This window comes from Schistocerca americana, chromosome 1 (genome assembly GCF_021461395.2).
Source record: "Schistocerca americana isolate TAMUIC-IGC-003095 chromosome 1, iqSchAmer2.1, whole genome shotgun sequence".
NCBI classification, from domain to species: Eukaryota; Metazoa; Arthropoda; class Insecta; order Orthoptera; family Acrididae; genus Schistocerca; species Schistocerca americana.
The window spans coordinates 1,026,449,120-1,026,471,772 of NC_060119.1; the positions used below are offsets into that span (position 1 = coordinate 1,026,449,120).

Below are 22,653 nucleotides of genomic sequence, written 5' to 3' on the forward strand. Positions count from 1 at the left end.
ATCAGATCGCCGTGTTGTGTACCGTGATTCGTCACTCCTCACAAAGTTTTTCCACTGTTCAATCGTCCTTACACCTAGCGAGGCGTCATTTGGCATTTACCGACGTGATGTGGGGCTTATGAGCAGCCGCTCGACCATGAAATCCAAGTTCTCTCACCTCCCGCCTAAATGTCGTAGAACTTGGATTATCATGCAGTTTCGAATTCCTATGTGATGGACTGGAAAGATGTCTGCCTATTACACATTACGACCCTCTTCAACTGTCGGAGGTCTCTGTCAGTCAACAAGATGAGGTCGGCCTGTACACTTTTGTGCTGCAAGTGTACCTTCACGTTTCCACTTCCCTATCACATCCCAAACAGTGACCTAGGGATATTTAGGAGTTTTCAAATATGGCGTACAGACGTATGACGCAAATGACACCCAATCACCTGACCACGTTCGAAGCCCGTGATTTCTGCGGAGCGCCCTATTCTGCTCTCTCACGATGTCTAATGACTGCTGAGGTCTCTGATGTGGGGTACCTGGCACTAGGTGGCATCACAAAGAAGTTGGGCGTGACCGGATACTTTTGATCACATAGTGTATGATAAAGCAAAATATTATCATCTATCCTAAATAGACGTGTTTACAAAACTAAGACGTTTCTTACATATCATGTTTTTTGAGACATTTCTATACTCCTTAGTAGTTCTGATGATCTGTAAACCATTTGAATTTGGTGGGACGTATATGCCCCAGAAAACCTAATGCAATGTAAAAATCTTCGGTATCTTATACGTCAAAGTCATCCTATAACTGTGTGTTGATAATCTGTGTATGATATTTGAAATTTTCAATCATCACGAGAACAACTGTGTTTTGGTACTGATTTGGTATGTTTCTCCACATTTACCATCTTCATAAAAACACACTACAAAAAAATGTACTTCAAAAATCCTACGTTCACATGAAAACTTGGTGCTTTTTAAGTTTGTGGGACATAATTCATGTGTCCTACCTCACAGATTTCCTAAATCGATCAACTTAATATGTTTTTCATTGTGAAAATGTGTTATTTATCATAGCGGAAGACAGTTTCAGTTTATTTTTTGGATATACGTAAAATAAACATTAACCGTGGAAGACTTAAAAGTTTGCTTGTCTTTACCTGTTCGCCAGAGGAAACCATGATGCCACATGCAGCTACAGGCAGAGAGACGAAGAGTCACGAGAAAGGGCGACCCTCGCTTGCTCTTGCCAATAGTTGTTATGTAAAGTGCGACGAGCACCCAGCTATTGTTTTCGTCTGGAAGGTAAGCAATAAAGTTTTACGGAAGAGACCTGAGAAACTGACATCTCAAAACGAAACTGTTTTTGAAAAGTCAGAAATTAAGCAGTACCAGATGCTTTTGGAAAGAGCAATTCTTAACAAGTGTGTATTCTTTTAGTGTAGACAAGGAAGCAATTTCGCGACTGCAGTACTAGTTGCCAACAAATAACACTTTTTGGGAGACGGAGATGAGGTCATGATCAGCCTCACTTTAGTGCAGCTCTTAGGCGCCTTAACGTGGGGCTGGGGAGGGCGCTGATGGCAGAGGGCATGGGTCATATCTCAGTGGTGCCAGTTGCGTCTATCAGTAGGTCGGGATTCAGTAGAAATTGCCTGCACCTCAATAGGTATGGGAAGGGGAGGCTGGCAAAGCTTATAGGCGACAGTGCAGTGGGTGGTGGTGGGATTGCTCATTGAAAAATTCCTTTAGTAGTTGGTGTTAGAGTTGCACCTTTTTTTAGATTGAAGTCAGCTGATAGGTATACCTGATTAAAGGAAGTCCCTCTAACTAAGGGCTCACCTTCTGAGGATGTAATGTTTCCAAGTAGAGAAGGAATTAGCATATTTCATCCAAATATAAGAGGCATTAGAGATAAAGTTAGTGAACTGCTTATAGATGTTGACCCTGAAATTACTGGTATATCAGAACACCACTTAAATAATTTGACAGTTCAGCTGCTTCCTCTACGAGGATACAGATTAGCTGGCTGTTTTTCAAGGAGTTCCTTGTGGGATGGCGGAGTGGCTATGTACGAATAAAACAGTATTCCATTTGCGTCCATAGACGTATCACGACATTGCACAGAACAGATATTTGAATGTTGTGCAGGAGCAGTTGAATTTATTGAAACTAAAGTTCTAATTGTTTTTGTTAATAGGTCTCCGACTTCAGAGCATTTCTGGTCAAGCTAGAGAGGATTCTTGATTCACTTTGTAGGAAGTACCAGAAATATGTTACATGTGGTGACTTAAATATTAATTTCGTATATGATGGTGCAAGAAAATGGATGTTGATAGATATCGTAAATTCATATGATCTGATGCAGACTGTTTTTTTTTTTCAACTATATTGCAGCGTAACAGCAGCACAGCCATAGACAGTATCTTTAACCAGTCTTCATTACTAGATGGGCATTCTGTCAGTAAAAGGGTGAATGGCTTTTCAGAGTAAGATGCACAAATTTTAACACTAAAAGACTTTAGTACTCAAACAAATGTCGTATTTAATTACAAACTACGTAGGGAAGTTAATCCAACAGCAATAGAGAATTTTAAATCTTGTCAAGGAACAAGAGTGGCAGGATGTTTATAGTGCCTATAACATAGATGATAAATATAATGCTTTCCTTAACACATTTCTCATGGCCTTTGAGAAAATCGAAATGTTCGCGTGGCAGTGTTGGCCGGGAGGCCCCATGCGAAGAATTCCGCCGCCGTATTCAAAGTCCTTTTTAGTTAAAGCCACTTCGCCAACTTGCGGGTCAATGATGATGAAAATAATGATGAAGGACACAACAATACCCAGTCCCTTGCCGAGAATCGAACCCGGGCCCTCTGCGTGGTATGTGGAAACACCACAGCTACGCTACGGAGACGGACATTGTCTTTGAAAGTTGCTTTCATTAGAACGTTCTCAAGGGTTACTAGCAGTGATAGGCAGCCCATGTGGCTGACTAGTGGGATAAGGATATCTTGTAGAACAAAGCGGGAATTATATCAAAATGTCAGAAGTAGTGACAATCAGGCTACAGCAGCCCATTACAAACAGTACTGCAAGGTGCTTATAAAGGTTATTAGGAAGGTAAAGAGTGTGTGGTATGCAAATAGAATAGCTAACTCTCTGGATAAAATTAAAACCATATAATCAGTTGTGAAGGAAGTGTCTGGTCAGCAGTACAAGGTCGACGATATCTTGTCAGTTCGCAGTAAAAATATTTCTGTTACTGATAAATCAGATGTATACACAGTATTAAACAATCATTTTCTGAGCATTGCTGGTGAATTAAATAAAAATTTAGTTTCTACAGAGAATCATATAACTTTCTTGTAAAAAGCCTTTCCGATATTGAAGTCTGAAATACTCCTCTGTGATACAGACAAGGGGGAGATTTAGTCAATAATTAAATCACTGAAGACTAAGGACTCTCATGGTTATGATGGAGTGTCTAGCAGACCATCAAAGTACTGTGCTGCACATGTTAGCCCTGTATTCAGCCATATTTGTAATTGTTCCTTTAGGAATGGTGTTTCCTGAACGGTTAAAGTACTCAGTAGTAAGACCGCTTTATAAAAAGGGAGAAAGGGATAATTTAGATAACTTTAGACCTAGTTCTATGCCATCAATGTTTGCAAAAATTATTGTAAAGGCCGTGTATGTAAGGATAATTGATCATTTTACATCTCACGATTTTCTATCAACTGTACAGTTCGGCTTTAGAAGTCATTTAACAACTGAAATTGTATTTTCTCGTTTCTCTGTGACATACTGAATGGGTTAAACAAAAAGTTTCGAACGCTTGGCATATTTTTTTTTATTTAACTAAGGCATTTGATTGTGTTGCTCACAAAATATTGCTCCAGAAGGTGGATCATTACAGAATACGGGGAGTAGCTCACAATTGGTTCACTTCTTATTTTATCAATACAGAAAAAGGTCATTATTCACAATGTTGATAACGGCTGGGATGTCAGGTCTGAGTGGCTACTTTAGACCTAGTTCTATGCCATCAATGTTTGAAAAAGTTATTGAAAAGGCTGTGTATGTAAGGATAATTGATCATTTTACATCACACGATTTGCTACCAAATGTACAGTTCGGTTTTAGAAGTCATTTAACAACTGAAATTGTATTTTCTCGTTTCTCTGTGCGATACTGAATGGGTTAAACAAAAAGTTTCAAACGCTTGACTTTTTTTATTTAAATAAGGCATTTGATTGTGTTGATAACAAAATATTGCTCCAGAAGGTGGATCAGTACAGGATACGGGGAGTAGCTCACAATTGGTTCACTTCTTATTTTATCAATACAGCAAAAGGTCGTTATTCACAATGTTGATAATGGCTGTGATGTCGGGTCTGAGTGGGGTACAGTAAAGTGGGTTATGCCCCAGGGATCAGTGTTGGGGCCACTCCTATTCCTTATTTGTATAAATGATATGCCCTCTAGTATTACGGGTGACTTTAAATATTTCTGTTTGGTGATGACACTAACTTGGTAGTAAAGGATGTTGTGAGCAACATTGGCTCGGTTTCAAATAGTGCAGTACATGACCTAAGTTCTTGGCTTGTAGAGAATAAGCTATCGCTAAATCACAGAAAGACTCAGATTTTACAGTTTCTAACACAAAATTCAACAAAACCTGATGTTTTAATTTCACAGAACGGGCATATGATTAGTGAAACTGAACAGTTCTAATTTCTAGTCATTCAGATAGATAGTAAGCTGTCGTGGAAAGCGCACGTTCAGGATCTTGTTCAAAGACTTAGCACTGCCATTTTTTACTATTCGAACGGTATCTGAAGTGAGTAGCCGGCCGAAGTGGCCGAGCGGTTCTAGGCGCTTCAGTCTGGAATCGCGCGACCGCTACGGTCGCTGGTTCGAATCCTGCGTCGGGCATGGATGTGTGTGATGTCCTTAGGTTAGTTAGGTTTAAGTAGGTCTAAGTTCTAGGAGACTGATGACCTCATCAGTTAAGTCCCATAGTGCTCAGAGCCATTTGAACCATTTTTTGAAGTGAGTGATCGTTCGACACGAAAATTAGTCTACTTTGCTTATTTTCATTCGCTTATGTCGTGTGGTACTATATTTTGGGGTAACTCTTCCCGTTCTAAAAGGATATTTTTGGCTCAGGAACCGGCGGTTCGGGCAATAATTGGTGCAAGTTCACAAACCTCTTGTCGACCCCTGTTCGCGAGTCTGCGTATTTTGACATTGGCCTCTCAAATTATATATTCCTTACTGTGATTTCTTGTTAACAATATTAGCTTATTCCCAAGAATAAGCAGCTTTCAGTCGGTTAATACTCGGCTGATACCAAACCTGCATTTGGATCGGACTTACTTAACTCTTGTGCAGAAAGGTATGCAGTATACTGCTGCATCCGTCCTCAATAAGCTACAACTCGAATTCAAAAATCTTAGCAGTAATCCACGCGCTTTCAAATCAAAACTGAACTGTTTCCGCATGGGTCACTCCTTCTATTCTGTCGAGGAGTTCCTTGAAAAATTAAGCTGATTCTTGTTGCATTGTTGATTGCATTTACTTCAACTTATGGCTTGACTTTTTTCAGGTTCATAAACATCTTATTTTTATGTGCCCTGCTGCGGTGGCTTCCGAACGGACTCTGACTCATGCGCTGCTAAGAGCCGGCGCATGAATTGGCCCAGAGCTCCGGTGAAGCGAACTACCGACGTTCTGGTTTGCGCCGCCCTATGTAGCAGGGGCGGGGAGGAATTCATTCAGATCTAGTTCCGCACATGTGATACGGTGGAGGAAATTGGTTCCTTCCAAAGCTGATCTGTGGTGGTGCTTGTCCTGCTGTCTGTCGTCATTGTTGTGATCGGCGGAGTGCGTGGAGGTAACGCTTTGTAGTTATGCAACCCCGTGACGCTTCAGTGTCCAAGGGGTTGCCGATACCTGTAGGCGATTACATAATCTCGATACATGACTTCTGCTAGGAAAACAGCAGTCTGATAGTGGACAACCATAAGGTAGTTGGAATAGCCTGTTTAAAGTGAATGACCACCTACATATTTTCCTATATGTCGAATCACAAATCCAGGCGCCGTGCGGGATTAGCCGAGCGGTCTCGGGTGCTACAGTCATGGACTGTGCCGCTAGTCCCGGTGGAGGTTCGAGTCCTCCCTCAGGCATTGGTGTGTGTGTTTGTCCTTAGGATAATTTAGGTTAAGTAGTGTGTGCAGTTAAGCCCCATAAGAATTCACACACATTTGAACAAATCCAGGCGTGAACAAAGTTACCGGTAAGCACCTTATAGATTTTAAAAAGTGTCCGGATATGTAACTATGAGGAGTTTTATGTAATCCTTGGCTAAAGACCATTGTGTTACCAGGCTCGTGGCTGCAATACAAAACTATAGAATGGATAACAAACGGCATCTACAATGTGCTCCACCGTACACTGTGCCAGTTACATCCATATGGTGTCAGCAAAAAGATAACTTGCAGAACAGCAGCAGTTCCTCTACTGAAGGTAACAAGAATACTCGAAAAACTGCGTTAAACGGTCTTTGAGCTCAAGACTGAGTAAAGTTCATTACGTATGTTCTGTCTGCATACAGTTTTAATTATCTGCTACATGAAGTATCTTAGCACTGACTCCAACAAATATGAAGTAAATATTGCTCATATGTCCTACATTAAAGCATGAGAAACACATTTCTCTCAATCCAGCACACTGTTCTCCACAATACCGTCAGATACGTATATCACCGAATTAGGAGTGATACCCACAAACAATACTGACAACAGATCTGTGTAGTAGGTCACAGCTGCTGTCGTAGCTGAATTATCAGGGTCGCCATAATTCTGCTCCACCCACCAGACCGTATCTCATCGCTGCCGGTGTGGTAGGTCATGTCCATCGTGGCTGAATCGTCCAGGGTCGATGGTAGCTCTATCCGCCATCCTGCGAGCTTTCCCTTCCACCCTCCCCCCTTCCCCCACCGGCAAATTTTAGTGCACTGGTTGTAACAACAAAAGAGGAATTATTGTTCCTATTCTAAGCATTGCTGGATATTCCTCGTAAATAAATTAGTGTGCTGAAGAAATATATTTTACCCTGTCTCAATGCGAAAGGGATGGGATGATCTTCTGTTCGTCAGACTTGTTACAGCTGGGGATTGGGTTCACGCTATTGAGTCAAGACTAGGAAACATGCTTCTTATTTATGGTTTCTAAAACCATCAAACGTGTCACGTTCCCAGATATTTTTGCTAGTGTGCCAAGAATGGGGGGGGGGGGGGGGGGGGAATCTAGTGAGTCTAATTCGGATAATGCAAACGAGAGGCCTAACTGGTGGTTGTACAGATGTCAGAAGGGATTAGATGTGTGGAGCAGGAATATATTAGGTAGTTGACAACGTAATGGCACTGTGTGACGGAAAGTTCTTTCATTTTTATTCAGATGTCGTTTTGTGTCATCGGTATGAATAATCATCATCCTGCATGTACAAAAGGTGACACATGAGAGAGAGAGAGAGAGAGAGGTGACAGGACACATACATCTACAATACAACACTATGGGGAGTTAACATAGATTTGGGTATTGTGTAAAGAGCCACAAGTATACTTGACAATCAGTTCGAGTAATCGGTTAAAGAACTGTATTCCTACAGTTTTAATTATTTAACGAGGAAATGTGCATTCCAAGGGTTGACCTACACAATAATATCGACGTGACAGTTATACGAAGTTACTAAGATAGATAGGCTGACGTGGGATCAACCCACTGACATACGGAGACTTAATGCAGATTAAACTGGGTGGAAGAGTTACATAAAATTCCAAAAGGGGTAACGACAGAAGCATATTGGTCCATACTTTGGCGATATTCTATGTTGTCCATCCAGATTACTGTTTGTTCACCATAAGCAAATCAGTAGGAACAATTCTAGTGACAGTTAAGTCGAGAATGCCAGGAATAAGTATGAATCCGTTCTAGAGGGTCTGGTTGATTGTGATATAGAATAAACTATGCTTTGTTAGGAGACATTGTTTGTCGGGCAGACCTACTAACAAAATTACCGAGAGCGTTTCGCAAGTTATCTACTCGGAGTGACTAATCCTAGTTCCAATGGAATTGATGACGACGACTTTTCTGCTTATGGATCCTACAATTCGCATACATCTTGTTTTTATAGCTGGATATGTATATGTTGTGGGATACTGTAGTTTTAATGAATTATTTTGTATTGGTGGGACGAAATACCTTGACACTCAAAAAAAGACAAATAGGACCTATATTGGTTTATAGAACAATGTGGTATATTCTTTGTATCCCATGGTGCACATCCACACGACCGTCGATTTGTCGTAAGCAAATCAGTATGGAAAATTCTATTGAGAGTCATCTGAGAATGCAAAGAACAACAAAGCATCTTCTCTAGAGGGTCTGGTTGGTTGCGACATGGAATAAATTATGCCTTCCTCATACGTATAGGAGACATTGTTTGTTGAGGAGATGTACTAAAATCGCCAAGATTGTTCCGCAGTTTGTTGCAGTGAGTAATACCAGCTCCAGTGGAACTGATTATGAGTCCTAAAATTCGAATACATCTCATATTTTTAGCTGGATGTGCCCAAGTTGTGCAAGACTGTAGTTTTAATGAATTATTCGGTAATGGTGGGATGTGATACCTTGGTAATCTAGTAATAAAAGACAATCACAACTTATAATGTTTAAAATATTGTGTTACGGAGACAAAAGAGTCACTGCTACGAAGTTCGACAGCATCCTTATAAAACACTTTGGCTGAACATAGCTCTGTTTTCTTCTTCGTGCGAGTCTGCCTTGTGACACATTGATCGTAATGTAACATTACGTAAGTTGTCAGAACGCTTCTTCCTTATTAAGCCCTATCACATGCCTGGTAGATCTATCTCACTGTCGACATGGACCTACAATTGTATTTTTGTAGCAATTTTCTTACGATGTACCCGATTTGGTTCAGTTTGGTTCACGTGTAGCGTGGGAGTGGGGGGTTTGCTGTTGCGCCAGACTTGTTCACGTCTGAGGTATATTCATTATTAACGTACAAATAAGTTTTCAGCAGCAAACACAGCAGTGTGTTAGCTGTCCAGTGTCTGTCCTCGGAATTCTATGAATCAGTCGAAATTAGGGACTATAAGAGGTTTATAAAATGCTCAAATGTTTGTGAAATCTTATGGTACTTAACTGCTAAGGTCATCAGCCCATAAGCTTACACGCTACTTAACCTAAATTATCCTAAGGATAAACACACACACCCATACCCGAGGGAGGACTCGAACCTCCGCCGGGACCAGCCGCACAGTCCACGACTGCAGCGCCCTAGACCGCTCGGCTAATTCCACGCGGCAGGTTTATAGTAATGTCGCATACACTTCTGGGAGTTACTTGGTATCGAGTCTCCATTCCACCTGGGAGGCCGCCTAGCTGAAGATGGAATCACCCACGCTAGCTTAAAAAGCATGGCGGGTGAAGAGAGGAAGAGGGAAGTGTGTTTCCAGCTGGAGGAGGAAGAAAGCGTTAATGGTGAGGGATTCGGTTGGTGGGGAGGGATATCCTTGGTTCCTAAATCGTTAGGAATGTTTATCCGCAAAGGTGTCCACAGATTTCCTCTAGCGAACGTATAGCTGTCTAATAGGAGCAGGGTGGAGGGGGAGATGCTTGTTGCTTAAACTGTTAGCAGTGTTTATCTGCAAAGGTGTCGACACGTATGACAGATTTTGTGGTAGCTGGACTCTCTCTTCCTGGACGACTGAGTGTCATTTGTGACAGCTACTAGTTCGGAGATAAACATACATACATTGTCCAATCTATTCTACCGCGCCTGTGGAGATCGTTTGGCTTAATGTTAGATATATGGACAACTCCCATTTGTGGCATGGTGCCCACGATTGTACAAGGAGCTCCATTCCGTATCGGCATTACCCGTAGATTACAGGAGAGGAGAGTGTCGTAACCTAAGTGTGTACCATTCTTTGATATTTCTACCTACGACTTGGAATCCGTTTGCCGAACGGGAAATCGGGACTGTTGCATATAATTGTCGTACTATGCAAATCATAAGCTTTTATTGCAACTTTCACTCATGCGGCTGGACATTTTCCCGTGTTACTGTCAACCTGCGAGATTACGGTCTACAACATGGTTTGTTCACGGTGATATTTTTAAACTGCGTACTGTTATTGTTTTCGTATTGAAGAATGCATGTTATTGAGTGACTATAGCTAATGATATTTTCTAATGCACATTCACCATTTTTTCACATTTTGAAGAGTCAGAATATGGTTGCTGGTAGCAACCGAAGCTACTCTGAACCGCGAAAGGAACTGGTAGCGATGAAGACGGGATTTTCCCGTACGACCATTTCACAAGTGAACCGTGAATATCAGGAACCCGATAAAACATCAAATCTCCGGCATCGCAGCAGCTGAAAAAAGAACGGGACCTACGACGACTGAAGAGAAGCGTTCAGCGTGACAGAAGTGCAACCCTTCTACAAATTGCTGCAGATTTCAATGCTGGGCCATCAACAAGTACCATCGTGCGAGCCATTCAACGAATTATCATCGATATGTGCTTTCGGAGCCGAAGGCCCGCTCGCGTAACCTTGATGACTGCACGACACAAAGCTTTACTGCTCGACTGGGCCCGTCAGCACCGACATTGGACTGTTGATGACTGGAAACTGTTGGCTGGCCAGACGAGTCTCGTGTCAAATTGTTTCGAGCGGATGGATGTGTGCGGGTACGGAGACAGCCTCATGAATGCATGGACCCTGCATATCAGCAGGAGAGTATTCAAGCTGCTGGAGGCTCTGTTAAGGTGTGGGGCGTGTGCAGTTGCTGTGATATGCGATCCCTGATACGTCTAGAAACGACGTAACTAACCTATGCTATTACCTGCACCCATTCATGTCCATTGTACATTCTAACGGACTTCGGCAGTTCCATCACGGCAATGCGACAACTCACACGTCCAGAACTGCTTCAGAGTTGCCCAAAAACATTGTTCTTAGTTTAAACACTTCCGCTGACCACCAAACTCCCCAGAAATGAACATTATTGAGCATAACTGGGATGTCTTGCAACGTACTGTTCAGAAGAGACCTCCAACCCTTCGTACTCTAACTGATTTGTGGATAACCCTCCAGGATTGATGGTGTCAATTTCCTCCAGCACTACTTCAACATTAGTTGAGTCCATGCCGCGTAGTGTTGAGGCACTTCTGCTTCCTCGCAGGGATTCTGCACGATATTAGACTGGTGCACCAGTTTCTTTCTCTCTTCAATGTAGTTACAGTATTTTAATCGTAATAGGAAAATTGCGGTCTCGGCATTAAAAGTTATTATTTACTTTACAAAGAAATTTTTATTTAATAAATCGGTAGATGAGGCTGTTTCGAAATCAATATTGCTTTACACACATTAAGAACGATATGTTTTTCTGTAGAAATTAATGACTTCTTCTTTGATCTCTTCTTGGGTGGACTCAATACTGACATGTCGACCTCGCTCTCTGTATCGAGAGAGAATGATAAAATTAGTTTACTGGTATGTGATAATAATGGAAAAAAATGATAGTTATTGGATGGGCACAGAAACAATGAATGCTGAATGCGATTACGAACACTGATATTTACGTTGTTATTCAAATCTGGTCTTTTAATCGTAATGACATTTACAAACAGATTCTAAGGTCACACACTAAGGACTTATGCTCTCCACGGAAGCAGCCACACTGAGCGAACAGTCCCTGTCTTGATCTTGTCAGTCCCTCGATGGCAACGGTGTGGTCACGCTCGTTGCTGTGTATAAGGCCGCCTCTCGTTTCGATGAGTTGAGCATATATAGAACTGGGAGACGTCGGTCGGCATTTGGCAACACTCCTCACCGGTGAAACTAAGCTGCCTGGAAAGGAAGAACTGTAACCTGAGACCTGAGAGCCGGCAGACAGCGGAAGAAGCAGATGCGCCACAACGCCATACGCAGCGCCCAAGGAAACGGCAGGATGTGGCAACAGACGGGAAAGCGGTGGAGAACATTGTGGAGTGTGGCGGACAAGAAATGATGTTCTTATAATGGGAGGAGACGTGTTTACATTTCGTAGCAGTTGTAGTTGTTATTAATGGTAGAATTAGTTTTCACGATGGAAAGTAGTATTGCTTTAATGCTTTGGCTGAAAAAAAAATGGTTCAAATGGCTCTGAGCACTATGGGACTTAATTTCTGACGTCATCAGTCCCTTAGAACTTAGAACTACTTTAACCTAACTAGCCGAAGGACATCAAACACATCCATTACCGAGGCAGGATTCGAACCTGCGACCGTAGCGGTCGCGCGGTTCCAGACTGAAGCGCCTAAAACCGCTCGGCCACCCCGGCCGGCTTGGTTGTAAAAATGTATATTGTACAGTCATGAGATATAGAAGAAAAACTGTTGTTGATTGTGATAATTTGTGTAGGAGTGATTACAGCCTGTTTTTAAATTATAGGTAACAGGTTATAATGTGATAAATAACTCAATATATAAAAATAGCACTGTGGGAACATTTGACCTGGGTTCCTCTGGGAAACAACTACATTTTTTCGGTCTAAACGTCTGTGTCTAACTAAGCCTTGGGCGATAGTGGTTAGTACGAGGCCTCTACCGTTAGAAAACAGAGCCAGAAATGTACTTACCCATCATCTAGTAAACAATCTCAACGAAGCTTTACGGCATGCTACCGCAATACGGACAAGCACGTTTGCAGTACACCCATTCCGTGAGTCACAGCACTATCGTTGATGCCAAGCCCTTTCCACTGTCCATCGGTCCCATAGACACCACCGTCTCAGCAGGGTCCTGTTCTTGGGACGAAATGCTACTGTGTGACGTATACATTTCTTACGGACTGGGCATTCTTCACCAGTCGAACTCGCCCACGTTTTGGCATTTGCTATTACATTTCCAATTTGTCTGGTATTTGCATTCAATGAGCTTCACTATCAAAAAATATTTTCTCGCATCAATCTCATTAGACGCACAGAGCACCTGGCTCAAAGTAGTCTGCGTTTGATTGATTTTACGCCTCACATGCGCTGAAAATATTTCGGAGTAGTACGTAATTACGTTTCTCACTTCGTTCGCACTTGCAAAATCTCCTCACTATATAACTAAGCGCCACCGCTGTATTTAAGAGTACCAGTTCTCTGCAGGTTATAGCAACCTAATAGCAGATACTGTAAATATGGTAAATGCGCATAATTAGTTGGTTCTTTCGAGAATAGTATGAACTGCTTCCAATGTTTAATTTACACCCAACTCTAATTTAAGGGCAAAATCTCAATACACTGAAAAACGTTCTCTCGTTGATAGGCAAAGACTAAAATTTCTTACTGCGCTCAGCACATCATAGAGCACAGACTTTCCCAAAAGAAATACACCTATATGAAACTACGACCGACAGCTGAAAATCTAATTTCTTAACCTGCACACCTGGTGGATTCCTCTCCACAAAAATGAAACGTAAAAGCTAGGAAAGAAGAAAATTAAGTCAATTTGAACCTGTAGGCATAAAACTACACTAACGTACAAAAAAGTGAGGCTCCCTGAATGAGAAGAGATAACGAAATGAACTTCACAGGCTGAGAGGTTGAGTCTACTTACGAGTATGGACCTTCACCCCTCTCTGGCCAAATGCATGCGCTGATTCAATTGGAAAGGGTCTGGCAAGGCGGTTATAATCTATTCTGGGGCTGGTGGCCCACAACAGCTGTAACTGGTCCTTGATATGCTCGACACTGGCATTTGGGATGAAGTTGACATCCGCGCTAGTCCCACATTTGGTCCACCCGGGGCCAGATCTGTAGATTTTGGTGGCCACGGGGGTACCTCAACATCAGGAGGACAGTTCATAGATGCACGTGGCATCTGTGGACTATGGACTAGCTTCTCCTGTTGATCAGTCGTATCTCGATACTATCGCGTAAGAAGTGATACAAGAGGGCGCAGGAAATCCATGAAACGCCATTTCGCCGTTAGAGTTCTCTCACTCACTACCTTCCGTGACCTGACGTCATAACCATTGGCACCGCACGCCCTGACACCACAAGTAACACCGTAGTGCCTCTCTAAAATAACTGGGAGAATGTGAACTCTCCACAGGTTTCGACCTTAGTTGCCGACGATTGTCATCCGAGGTAGTGCGACTCTTCGCTGAACAGAATGCGACGCAGTAATCCACGATTCCTGCTTAAAACACGACTTGAAACAGAGCCATTTGAATTGTGGATTTGACGGCAGACTGCGGATGACACGGACGAGATCAGTTGGCATCTTGACGATGAGTACGCCTGCCCCACGTTCCAGCATCTTGTCACTGCCATATTCTGAAGATTCAAATATCTAGATATTACACTATTCGGTCAGCTGACCCAAAGGAGACCCCAACGAGAGCTCTTTTCAGCCTCTGTTACATGCTTACAACGCCTTTCGCGCGGCAAGCCAAAACAAAATGGAGCGGCCTATCTCCGCTTCTTTCACTGGGTTGCTCCATTTGGTTGTGGCTTCGACTGCACGGTGTGGTGACTTCAGTGTGTACCATGTCTTCAGGCATGTGCCAGTAAACATACAAAACTTAAATAACATAACTATCTTATCGAGATGTTACCCGGAACTTTATGACTGTGTACTATCTTTATTTCCACCTCCAGCTTAGCCACAAGTCGTATCGATATATACATATTAAAGACATTTTACGATCTGGAATAATGTAGGGCAAAGATTTGTATTAATGTCTACAAATTCTTTCGTCTGCTTCTTTCGAAGATTCAGTCGATACGAGAGAAGTTAATTCTGTTTCGTCATTGAATGCTGGAAAACGATTTTTGTTGACTGGTCCGCCATTGTCAGGTAGCCGCCATTACACTTCGGTGTTATTAGTTGTACTATGATGTGGCGTGCTTAACATTAGGACGAAAGAAGACATACAATATTTACTATTGGAAGCACTCGTATATACTCGGAACAATTTTGTGCGCCAGGGAAAATAAAAGCATTAAGTTAATTTTAAGAATCATTCCTGTATCTTTTATGTATTATTAACGCACAAGAATTTTATGTTGCCAGAGCAGTACGCACAGACTGGCGACAAAATAGCTTCTTGTTGTAGTATTTATAGGCCCAAGTCAGATGCTACTTAGTACAAAGCTGTTTAATTCATATGCGACAAATCGTACGGAGAAAGTACCGAAAGAAATCACAGTATTAAAATGGCAGTAACGAATAAAATATCTATGAAAACTGTAACTACTGGTAACCCCTTGAATTCTGTATCGTGTCTGTCTCGTATTCCTTTGACTTGTAAAATCTCGATTTTTGTTCCGCTTTTGATTTATTGTACGAATTTTGCACTTCATCTTTTGACAGAAACGAAAAGATTTATTTCGTTATTTGTACTCATTGATTTCAGTTGTCATGGATTCTGTACTGTTCTTAGCATTTCCTGGAATGATGCAAATTATTACTAATCCTTACGAAACGTGTTCGGATTGGAGCATCCTACGCTATTTGATCAAATTTATGTAGACACCTATTAGCAGACATTAATATAGAGTACTATTGTGCCCACGCTTTGCCATTATGATGACTTCAACACTTCTGAGGCGTCAGAACGTGGAGGAATGACAGCCCATTCCTCCTCAAGAGCGAAATCAAAGAAGGTAGTGAAGCTGAATGCTGTGTTCCAAAGCGAAGTCGACTTTCTAACTCTTCCCAGATATGTTCCTTTGGGTCCTGGTCGCACCCTGGTCAGGGCACTCAATTTCAGCAATGTCACTGGGCACGAACTATTACCTCACAAATGCTGCCTTATAACAGGATGCATTTACTGGAATACTCTCTTTCAAATTCTGAAGGTGGCAGGGGTAAAATACAGGGAGTGAAAGGCTATTCACAATTTGTACAGAAACAAGATGGCAGTTATAAGAGTCGAGGGACATGAAAGGGAAGTAGTGGTTGGGAAGAGAGTGAGACAGGGTTGTAGCCTCTCCCCGATGTTATTCAATCTGTATATTGAGCAAGCAGTAAAGGAAACAAAAGCATCTCGTGGTCGTGCGGTAGCGTTCTCGCTTCCCACGCCCGAGTTCCCGGGTTCGATTCCCGGCGGGGTCAGGGATTTTCTCTGCCTCGTGATGGCTGGGTGTTGTGTGCTGTCCTTAGGTTAGTTAGGTTTAAGTAGTTCTAAGTCCTAGGGGACTGATGACCGTAGATGTTAAGTCCCATAGTGCTCAGAGCCATTTTTTGAAAGGAAACAAAAGAAAAATTTGAAGTAGGTACTAAAATCCATGGAGAAGAAATAAAAACTTTAAGGTTCGCGGGCAAATTTTAATCTGCCCGGAAGTTTCATATCAGCGCACACTCCGCTGCAATATCCTTTCTTCCGGGATTACTAGTTCTTCCAGATTCGCAGAAGAGCGTTTGTGCGGTTTGGAAGGTAGAACGCGAGGTACTGGCAGAATTGAAGTTGTGAGGACTTCCTTCGGTAGCTCAGTTGGTAGAGCACTTGCCAGCAAAAGGCAAAGGTCCCGAGTTCTAGTTTCTGTCCGGCACACACTTTTAATCTTCCAGGAAGTTTCTTTAACGCACGCTGGTTGACCGTTCTATATGTCATATAGAATTGCAACGTTAATCATTTACACACCCGGCGATGTTGTTACCCGTACGAAGCTACCATTACTCCCGACCATGTCTTCCAGGTACTTCACTTTTTTTTATTAGGCTGCGTATGTCGAAGACAAGTTGACAAAAAAAGAGCTAAAGCAATACAAGACCACACAAGTAACAGAAAACACCCTATGGATATCTAGAATACTGTAACATCCCACAGCACACCCTTGTTTGAAGCAGTGACTATCTTTCCTCATAAATACCGTTTGGTTGGTAAATGACTGGTGCCGAGTACCGCCAGCGCCGCTTTCCAAACTACGCGACGGTCGCCAGCAAGTGTCTGGGGAGCGTGGCTTTATAGCTGCTTGAAGCAACAGCTGTGAAACGCACCACCTGTTGCGTTCATTCATTGGCGTCACTCGCATCAGAACACGGCCACTGCAAAGCTGACAATCTGAAGGCTGGTGACACTGCTGTAATGTGGTCGGCATCTATTCGTGGAAATTAATGACACTCCACTAACATCATTTGGCAGCAGAGATCGCTATTGCACGCGAGCACGTGATAATCGGACTGGAGATACATCAACTGAAACCGGCATGATACACGAGAGTTTAATAGCCAGTATCTGGAGTTAGAGGGAATAAGTGACGCACAGCTCTTGATGACCACATTCTACATCAACTGCGTATGCCAACTGCCAAATCTTCTACAAGGACGTATGTACAGGAGATACTAGACGCTATTGATTCTGATCCAATCAGACAAATCCTTTTTGCTCTCCGTGAAAACCAAACTCCATGCCGGTTCCGCGATTGACTCCTTCGCATCGCTACGAAGATGATGAATTTCTACTTTGAAAGCTGTATGAATTTAATGTCGTTATTCGCAATGAACAGTTATACTTCAGACTGTTCACACTAATCTTGAAGCAAAGGTTTCGATCTACAAGGAGATTCCAATAAAATGGAAAAACTCTAAGGTTGTCTTTTTGGTGACAACATCACAGGACTTTTGTTACACCTGACCATCTCCACCATCACAGCAAGGAGGTACACAGAGGGATAGTGCATTCGACCGTACCTACTTACACACATCTACGATAGCAAATCAAAAACTTTGAATACAGCCAGTCCCAAGAATTTCATGCAGAAGCACGTGAAATGCTACAACACATAGATGCGCGACTCCTTGGCTCTATCAGGCAACTACCTGGCATAGCGTTTTAGTGCATATCTGTTTTACGACATGAAACGTATTCCTACACTATGAAAGGTTTCATCAGACTCGTCCAATTCAGTACCACTGAGCGATGAGTTTGATGCACTCTCATCTCGGAAAATGATAAGCAGTAATAGTTTCCCCAGTGGAAGAAACGAATGCATGACCCTTACGACTCAAATTCGTTATACTTTTAAAACGAGCACCACTAATCGACTAGCCGTGCCGTCTAACGCGCTGCTTCCAGAGCGGGAAGTTGAGCCGGTCCCCGGCGCGAATCCGCCCGGCGGATTAGTGACAAGGTCCGGTGTGCCGGCCAGCCTCTGGATGGCTTTTAAGGCGCTTTTCCATCTGCCACGGCGAATGCGGGCTGGTTCCCCTTATTGCTCCGCAGTTACACTATGTCGGCGATTGCTGCACAAACACTGTCTCCACGTACGCGTAAACCATGATTACTCTTCCATGCAAACATTAGTGGTTACACTCATCTGGTGTGAGATGTTCCCGGGGGAGGGGAGGGGGGGGGGTCCACTGGGCTGAACCATAAAATCACCCTGGGTTCGGTGTGGGGCAGCGGTGAGGTGGGTGGACTGCTGTAGCCTGTTGGGGGGTTGTGAAGCACTGAGGGCTACGGCGGGACGAAGCCTCTCCGTCGTTTCTAGGTCACCGGTTCAATACACACCATACACACCACAAACACACACACACACACACACACACACACACACACACATACACATACACACACCATTAAAGCTTATGTGTCTGTGTCTGTGTCTGTGTTTACGCCGTTAGTCATCGTACACTCGAATTTGGAGTGGAGCACAGAAAACCTTCTACTGTAAATTTCTCTTCCACCGTCACTGTGCTGACCGAGCTTTTTGGTAAGTTCTCAGAACGTAAGGAAGTAGTCCAGAAGATGGAAAAATAGTTGGTCACCATACCCGACAGTAGCAAGCTCCTTACAAATTCATTTTTGTTTCTTTTTTGTCTAATTATAGTATATCACGTGCGATACGTTCCACATTTCCATAGTAGATTCTAGAATGAATCAACTGTATTGCGAACATCAGGACTGTTAAAAAATACAAATAAACAACAAAACCGAAAATCTGCACTGTTGCGCGAACTGGCCTATACATCAACGTAATAGCGTAATAGCAGGAGCATTAAAACGCTATTCTCACACTAACTAATAGAGACTTTGCTTGTATACCGAAGCTGATGGCTAGCGCACTGGTCTCAGAAATTTTCAGTTGCGATCAAGCTGGGAGACATCTGGAGTCTTTCCACGTATGAACAATTCTGAATTTTCCTCATACAAATGCGTAAAAAATTTGCTCAGTAAAATGCAAAATTATTCGAGGAAGATAGAATTTGTAATTTTATGTTCCTCCTTAAGATACCTGAAGAAAGACGATAGTGACGAGAAGTAGCAGAAATGGGAACAGCGAGAAGCTTAACGCCAGAACTGATGGTCTCGATGTAGATGTTAAGTAATACTGCTATTTAGGCAGCAAAGTAACCAATGACGGACGGAGCAAGGAGGACATCAAAAGCAGACTAGCATTTGCTAAAAGGGTATTCCTGGCCAGGAGAAGTCTTCTGATATCGAATATGGGCCTTAATTTGAAGATGACATATCTGAGAATGTATTTTTGGAGCTCAGCATTGTATGGTAGCGAAACATGAACTGTGGCATGGCTTCTGACTCACGAATGTGCGAGCGACTGTGATGAAATGTATAGACGCTCGCACATTCATGAGTCAGAAGTTTTAAATACCTGGATATTCATGCTGGGAATGGCTTTATCCGGTTTAAATAGACCTTTTAATGTTTTGACTGTAAGCAGACACATATCTTGTTATGATTAAATTTCTGATAAGTTCTTTTATCCCTTTGTTCACAGTGAAGCACCTAAAGCTGCAAATTTAATTTGAGAAACCGGTCATGTTCTCCATTAAAAGTTTCTAACAATCGCAGCGGTCTTGAGTATTCAAATCATGGAATATTTCCGCTGTGGTTACCCTACAAATAATGTGCTGGGTAACTAGCGCCTTGGCCGGCCGGGGTGGCCGAGCGGTTCTAGGCGCAACAGTCTAGAACCACGCGACCGCTATGGTTGCAGGTTCGAATCCTGTCTCGGGCATGGATGTGTGTGATGTCCTTAGGCTAGTTAGGTTTAAGTAGTTCTAAGTTCTAGGGGACTGATGACCTCAGAAGTTAAGTCCCATAGCGCTCAGAGCCATTTGAACCATTTTTGAACTAGTGTCTTGGTTCATTTTTTCGTACATAAATAGGTTATACTCGTACATCCGTAGCATGAGACAAGGTTCTTCGCAAAATGTACGAACTTCGGAACGTCGGTCAGCCATAGGCACATGGCGTTGAATGTTAAATGCTGATCTCAACTGCTAATTGCGACTTTTAGTCGCGACTTGTCACTTAATCGCAGTCAGACTCGATGGCGTGATATAAGATTCTTAGAAAGGAGTATGAACTTTGTGCAACAGATGGCACGTGGTGTTAAATGTCAAGTGCTCCTTTAGTTGTTACTTGCGACTTCCTGTTGTGACCTTTCACAGAAATCTCAGCCAGGCTCGACAGCAAAACAGAAGCTTCACAGAAGGAAGTACGAAATTCAGGCAACAGATGAAACATGGTGTTAAATGTTAAGTGCTCTTTTAGTTGATACTTGCGATTTTTAGTTTCAACTTGCCGTTGAGATCGTAGCCAGGCTCGATAGTAAGACACATCTCCTACTTTTCCTTGAACACATCCGTATCCTCTACACCTTCCAGCCCCTGGTGTCTCCATTTCTGCCCTCTATCCGACTGCTGTTGTGCCTTTAACGATGCACCCCCCCCCCCGCCCCTCCCCTTCACACCATCTCCACAATCTCCATCTCCTCTCCCAAAGGAACATCCAACGTCTCCCCGTCCTCGACGATGTGCTTCGCGCCGATATTTATCATTCCTTTCAACTCTGACCCTCCTCTTCCCCTCCCCTCCTCCTTCTGGCTCCTTCTCCTCGCCCTCTTCTCCCTCCTCCCCTCCCCGTCCTACTCACTTCTCCTTTCCCAGGCCTTGGGCTCCCTCCCCATCTCCCGCCCCTTGGTGTGCTACCTGCTCCTCCCCTTCTTGCCTCCTCTCCCCTGTGAAACCCGCATCTTTCTTTCCTCTCCCCCTCCTATCCGACATCCCCTCCATTGGCAGGCCCTTCAAATTTTAATGCACTTACTTTGTAATGTTTTGGTGCTCTCCGTGTTTGTAACATCAGTGCAGTGTGTATTCAGTATCGTCGTGCCATACTGTGAACGCCGTTTTTAATTGTACTATTCGTGCCACGAGTGTTTATGTGCTACATCTTCATCATGTGCCCCTTTAATTGTATGTGGATTTTATTTGAACGTTCCTCTTCAAACTACTTCTTTTTTCTATATTTCAATTCCAAATGCTTCCCCCTTCTCATGGGTACATTTAATCTTTTATCCCAGTCTTTCATATATGTAATGTTCCCCTGGGGTATATTATGTAATCTCTTGACTGAAGAGCAACGAATTGTGCCGCTTCCAATCCATGAAATGACAACAAGGGGAAAAAATAAAAGATAGTAAGACACAAGGATTCCAGAAAGAAGTACTAAATTTGGCCAACGGATGGCACATGACGTTGAATGTTAAACGCTATTTGCAAATTACAGTTGTGACTTAGTTACTGTGATCTGTAACAGGCACGCGATTTCTTGCCTACCCCTAGTGTAATGGACTGAACCGGTGGTATCAGCCTACAGCCAGTGTCATGATCGTGGATAGCGGCAGAAAAGACTTGGCGAGCAGCGCCGGGAAATGGGAGGCGTGCTGCCCGCTCTTATAAAGCCTGGCGTGGCTGGCTCAAGTAGCCAGACGGCGATAGCGATATGTAATACCGGGTGGTTGTAATCAAAGTGCAGCTACCCACAGAGGTACAGCATGGGCTGTAGTTATCATATGGCAGTTAAACTTGGTAGACATCCTAATGCGTTAAACCTGAACTGATGTACCCTTGGAAGAAAAAATACTGCCACTTTGGCCACCTGGCGTTATCTGTCACTACGAATACAAGAAAGACGTACAGAAATATTTCCATTTGTTATGGATTATGAATGGAACGCGAGCAGAAAAAGTCAAACAAGTTGGAGGAGATAATGTTGATTTTGATATTAACAGCCGCTTACACCATTTGTTCAATACAAGCACCTGAGACGTCGACGGGTCGCTTCATCCGTAAAATGGCTTGAGCAGCATTTATTTTGCTTGCAGCTGTTTTCTTTGGAAACTAAGCATCGTGTTCCTTTAGATCAGTTAGAGACCCAACATGCCCCTGGTAAACGCATTTAAATATCTCCAGGGCGAAAATTCACACGGATTCAGATCAGCTGATATTGTAGGGCAATTGCAGGGCATGCATCTGGAAAACCTCTAGCAATAAAACAGTCATGAAAATTTGCATTAAGCACATCTGTCACTGGACGAGTGATATGATATGTTGCACCATCTTGCATGAAAATGGCATTCACACAGTTGTACTCTTCAAAGCTGGAATCGCATGCTGTACAAGGATGCCTCGATAACGTGCAGATTGTAAGTAGGCTCTTTAGGTTTTTATGTTGGTAACGCCATGTAGCGCTCTATATGAAAATCACTGACTGTGCTGTGTGAAGGCTGTGGTTGGTTGGCATTGTTGGAGTAATATTCGCCATTGTAGTGTTG

At 42.9% G+C, this 22,653-nt stretch overlaps 1 protein-coding gene across 1 annotated transcript in view; it reads right to left on the reverse strand.

Annotated features, from left to right (window-relative positions):
* LOC124596038 (parathyroid hormone/parathyroid hormone-related peptide receptor-like) overlaps window positions 1-22,653 on the reverse strand; it is a gene marked incomplete at its 3' end in the record, with an annotated part of 626,364 nt that overhangs the window by 241,402 nt on the left and 362,309 nt on the right. The gene's annotated exons all lie outside the window — the stretch shown is intronic.